The following is a 6,000-nucleotide window of genomic DNA, read 5'->3' on the forward strand; positions in this document are numbered from 1 at the left end:
TTCTTTCTTTCTTTCTTTCTTTCTTTCTTTCTTTCTTTCTTTCTTTCTTTCTTTCTTTCTATTTGTTTGCTCCTCTCTGAGGTACGGCCTCCATTTCGATGGCCGCGCTAGTGCGCGCCGGCCTCGGGTGCGCACAAACGCACGCACAGCGAGTATACCGTGCCAAGGAACTCCGGGTCGTGCCAGTTTCGCCCTGGGTCTCGCTGCGCCCGAGGCGCTGAGGGTCGCGGCTTAAGGGAGGGAAAAACCGTTGCTGCCCTGGCTCTCGCCCTCTTCTAAACACGGGCTCGAACACGAAGCGAACTCCTGGCACCAGTGCTGGAGCTGAGGCAAGCTACACGTTGAGGGAAGTATATAGTGAAAACCATCTGTTTCTTTTCTGGCATTGCCGGTAACAGTTTATCTCCACTTTGTCCCATACATGTGATACGTGATACATTCCCTTTCTTCTTCTTCTCTTCCTTTTTTGCTTTTTTAGGGGAAGAAATTGTTGCTTTCTACTTTTTTTTTCTTGCTATACCGGGTTTGTGACTGAATGTGCGGAATCATATATGAGCGAGGCTTCTATCATTCGAAATACTTCTCCTATTTGTCTGTACTACTGCTATGCACTGTTTTCTCTATACAGTTGATAGATCAGTGCATAGTGACTTTGGTTTTCCTAACGCGGTCACATAGAATGGCGGAGTTAGCGGCTTCGGCTAACTACACTCGCACCCCCCTCGGCGCCACGAAGCAATCGGGCGAAGCTCCGTGGGTGCGTGCCTTCACCTCTCCGATGCTAAACACACATTTATAATGAGGCACGTATTTATACCTGTATGACATCTCTCTCTCTCTTTGTTTATATCTTATTTTTAGACTGCAAGCGTTGCACACATCAGAACAATGCAATTCCCGAAGTATCAGCGACTATTACTTGCATTTTTGTGTTCTATATGCTCCATATATGCTTCAGAAACTAATCGCTCGGCATGACTATAGTGCCTGCAGAAAACTACTCTACTAGCTGGACGCACCATGCATTGCGAAAGACTATGAAGAATCACATGTATCTGACATTTAAGACTATCTAATCGACCGCGATTAGCTGCAACGGGCCACAACATGCGACAGCAGAAAGAGAGAGAAAGAAAGAGAATGCTTGAAAAAGGCTTGAACGTTGACGAAGATGGAACAACAAAAAATACAACTGGAATATAAAAACATACGTCAAGAAAGCTATCTCTATAACACTCGCCGTTTCTTGAGTTCTAAAGGCTGTTCATGAGGCGCTACAATGGGCGCAGGTATCAGCGTTAATACAGCTAATCAACAGTACAAGTTAGAGGCGTTCGAATAGTGGGATTTTTGATTGGAATCGAATACGAATGGTCGGGAAAAACGACCTCGGAATCTAATATCGAATATTTACTCAATTCTAAATAAATTGAAATTACAGAGCTGGCGAGGAGTCCGTTTGGCAAGAGGCTTAATTATATACACCATTATATACAAACATGTGCCGCAGTTCTCAACGTTCCCAGTTGGACGTCCGGTCAATTGAGGAGCTCGTAAATGAGAAACAACTGCTATCAATTTTGTGGTGCACCGTGATAATGACAGTAATGAAAAAAAAAGAAAATATCGCCAGACGCACGTAGAGTGTTGTGTTCCTTGAAGAACAGGACTGCCATAAGACAGCACCTAGATTGTTTTATAGAGAGGCAAACATAGTGTGACTGGCCAAATGATAAATTGCTTTCCCAAATCGAAACAACAAATTCGTATACAGGCTGCTTGAAAGAAAGGCATTTTTATGAACGACTGGAGCTGATGGAGCAGAAGTAATCTGCCCCGTGCGTACGCTCAGGAACTGGGGCCGTATTCACGAAAAGTTATTGCGCTAGAACTGTACGTAAGAATATTTCAGCCAATCCTGATGCTGGACATGTCTTCCTTAAGAAGATGCCCGAAAGGCAGGTGACGATAACAATACATTCCTAAGGGTGTGGTGAATGTGGTCACCTTTTATCACTCCATAGTAGTCCGCTTTATCTGGTGAAAGTTGGCGTCAATCTTGGAGAAGTACTTGGCATCTCCCATGATAACCAATGCCATAGCGAAGGCGACCGGCCAGTGGCAAAGAACACTTATGAACGAAAATCTCTGGGAATTCCGCTCCTCGTGTCTACGCGTAAAAACTCTCCTGCAGAAGAATAATTCGGAACAGTCTTCCCTCGAGAGCTGATGCCCGCTAAAGAAACTTGGTGGTCAAAGGTGGTCAAAATTAACCCGGAGTCCTCCACTACGGCGTCGACCCAGTGTTGACATGGGGCTAAGCCCTATGAACCAATCAATGATTAATTTGAGGCCCTTCTTTCCCCTGTGCTAATTGACGATGGCAAACCTGCTATACAGTCGTGGAGCCACACTTTGCAACGAAACTTAATTGTTCTCGTCTTTTGCTACAGACTTGCAAAGTCACACCCCAGCTATCGCTGGGGTAGGCCACTTGGCGTGCGGGACGGCTGATAAGAAATTACTACAATCGGACGACAACAAGCCTTACAAAAATGCTTTACACCTTGATTTTATTTGGTCTTCCGCACACAGCAGGTTCGTGAAGTATCGCGTGGCACCTTCCGACACGTACAGTTTCGACACGAACAGTTTGCTGCTTCAGTACACAGTGTATACTCGACAGAGGAGGCCAGCTCAGTATTGCAGGCGAAAGCCTAAACTCCATCGCACCCGCTCGCTGTGTCTCCTTCAGGGGCGACTGAACTCGCGGGGTCAGCAAGCGCCGCTTATGCGACGAGATCGAGCGAGTCCGTGCCTGTACTCGCTCAGCCGCGAACGGTGCTGGCTGCTCTTTTTCCTAACTGATGCTCTAAAGGCAAAGACAACCGAGTGGCGTGCAAATAGGGGGAGGAGCGTAAGGGAGGAAGCAGCTTCCTAAATGATGGGCAGCGCTCCGTGTCGGAGGCGTATTGATGAACCCCGTCGCCGCGGTCTTAAAACAGGTTCCGAGCCACTTTCAAACGCACGCCGCCGCTCGCGAGTGCTTTCTGCAAACGGATCCTTTGTCGACGCCAAAGAAGCTGCTCCCTTCCCATACGCCAGGCTGTATACTGAACTGCGCGGTCGACGAGTTGTTTAAACTGCGGCTCGGATTCGTCAGCCGGCCCGCGCGCGAGCACTGACGCAGTCAAGCAGCTGACGTTCGCTTCGTCGGAACGCGAGCGAGCGCAAGGAGGACTTCCTTAATAGGACGGCACTTCAGCTCTTCCCTCCGTCCGTCGCGGGTTGCAATATGCGCAAGCAATGCATGCGCCACCGCGTGCATATTGCGATCAGTGGCCGCCCTGGTTGAGAAAGCCCGAAGGGATCTTCGCGGTTGATAGTGGCCGCCTACCGCGCGCCCTTTATGCCCATACAGTTTCCTAGAAAAAAATCACAATAGGGGACTCTGTGATCGTCCAGCTACCGTGAGAATGATTGGTAGTAAGATTTGTTTGATCTGGGGACCTATTCTCGGACGATCACATTCGGTGATACTATCGCCGTCGCGTTACCTGATGATCCAAAACCGGTTTTGCTTAACCAGCCAATAAGCGCCCAGTGAAAGTGGTATCGGCAAAAGCCATCGTCCGAGATATACGTACCCTGTGTACCTGTGGCTTCAGGCGTTCGTACGATTTACCTTTCTTACGCTTGCCGCTTTCTCTTCCTAAACGCCTTACCGCTCGAAATTTCCCAGCAATCATATTTCGACGTGAACGTCTTCAATATCAGTGAAAGGGAGTTGCTTGTTAAAACCGCATGTAAGGAAAACACGTCATAGCATTATCGCTTGTATCTTTGCAAACGTACTACGCATGCGTCTTACTTTAGTATCGTTTTGTAGAGGAAAGAAGCCATTACTCGATCATGCATATATCGCGTGCATAGACGGCGCTGTTGTCGCGCCACACATGACGCAATCGGAGCTGAATTTAGCCTCCTGTTCAACGTTCGGAGAGGCATTTATAGCTCTGCAATACGTCTGTCGATCCGAGCACGAATAGCCGCGCTTTAGAGAGCTCACTATACTATAGTCGGCTTAAGTCATCGAACTCGCACTGGTGCCCATCTGGAGTTGTAACACCTACAAGTGTGCCATTTGTTCGACGAATTTCATCCTTGCTCGCATATGGCCACCCCGCGTTCGACAGCTCCGGTCCAGAGATGGCATGAAGAGTCTCGCTCAGCAAAACAAAGGGATGTGCAACACATTTCACCGCGGCGGAACATGTCCGTCTCCGCAGCGAGCGCAAGCAGAGGAGACCCAACCGAGTACGGAAGGCTCGAGCGGCGCGAAGTAGGGAGCCTCGATGTCCTCCTCGCCCGTCACTACGAGCGTGGGCGAGGAGGACATCGATGAACCATTAGTGCAGGGCATTTTCGGGCGCCACCAGTAGAGGGGTAACTTTACCCTAGGGCCGGCCTCTACACACCCTCTGCAAAACAAACAGGCCTACCACGAACGGGGATCAAGCATGATTAAAAATTAGACCGTATTAAGACACCCACTAGCTGTAACATGTAGGCATGTAAGCTTTCTAATGTGTGAACAAATGTAACTTGCGCATTTAGTAACGCTCATTTCTGTACCCTAATGTACATACATACACCTTGTGCAGCACGCACACGGCATTTTACGTACCCCACTGCAGCTACGTCCCTGAAACAGCCAACCCTATTTTTGTTCTATATGTTCGAAGGCGATAGGTTTCTGCGCATGTTCGCAATCATTGCAATTTGTTAATTCATAACGCAATATTTTGTTGAAAATTATCAATTTGCAAAGTAACAAAGCCGTTAGAATCATAAAGGACGACGTTTAGGTAAATCCATGTACTAACCATCATTTCCATGCTGGCTGAACCACTATTGGGGGCGAGCTCCACCACTGGAAAAGCTGGCGCCTCCATCGGCGTGACGTGGTATGAGAGATCACGTGAACACAGCGGCCGCATCGGCTGCTTCGGAAGCGCCGAAGTGAGCTGAAAACGTAAGTCCCACCTGCGCTGCGGTTCTGATTAAGTGGGGAGATTTTCCCGCTTCGAGCATGCGCTTGACAACACTTGCAAGCCCTATAATATAGATAGTGACTGCCTTTGAAGGCGTCCAACATGGTTGGCTACTGCTCGGTGCCATAGTGCCCGACGTACGCAACAGAGCCCGGTGTCAGCCTTCACACGTACCTGCGAGCCAAGAAGCTGCGTAAAGCTTGGATCGCGATACTTAGAACCGGCAAGCAGCCGTCGGCAACAACTCGGGTGTCCAGCAAGCACTTCCGCGAGGAAGATTTCTGATACAGCGTCGGAGTTGCGATGTTCGGTGAGCAGCAGAAAGTGCGTACTGAGACGCTCGCCCGCGCGCTCTGCCCGGCTAATGTCATGAAGCTTTGGTCTATGAACTTGTTGATTCTACATACTGGTAAGTTCACTGCATGGAATGGAAAGGGAGCGGTAAAAAGCCCACAAAAAAGGCATATATATGCTCTTGCTTGTGTAGCACCAAACAATGAAACGTACTGTATTAATAAAAAGAAGTAGCGGATAACTGAGAAGACCGATGAACATACAGTGCGACGCAACTTTAGAAATAATTGTATAGAAACGTCCAAGGCTTGAGGAAAGAAAAAGAAAAGATTTAATCGTGGTGACGGGACATCACAAGTCGCCATCGTAGGCGTCGAAGTCCCTACTTATAATGAAATTATTTTTGAACAGTTGTGATCGCGTCCACGCAACTATGGTTGCTTGTCTACTGTCAAATGCTCATATGCTGCGGTCTGAAGCTCACGGCACGGTGCGAAAGTGAAATTTTGTGCGCGGACATGCATACTGTGCAAGACGCGCAGTCGGTCACTGCGAACCCACGAGATTGCTGCATTGAGGCTTCATTCTATTCTCCGGATTAATTTTGGCCCCACGGGGTTCTTTAACGTGCACCCGATGCACGGTACACAAG

At 48.5% G+C, this 6,000-nt stretch overlaps 1 protein-coding gene across 1 annotated transcript in view; it reads right to left on the reverse strand.

The window, feature by feature from the left end:
• LOC139060188 (SH2 domain-containing protein 4A-like) overlaps positions 1 to 6,000 on the reverse strand; it is a 400,299-nt gene that overhangs the window by 64,226 nt on the left and 330,073 nt on the right. The gene's annotated exons all lie outside the window — the stretch shown is intronic.

This window comes from Dermacentor albipictus, chromosome 1 (assembly GCF_038994185.2).
Source record: "Dermacentor albipictus isolate Rhodes 1998 colony chromosome 1, USDA_Dalb.pri_finalv2, whole genome shotgun sequence".
NCBI lineage: Eukaryota > Metazoa > Arthropoda > Arachnida > Ixodida > Ixodidae > Dermacentor > Dermacentor albipictus.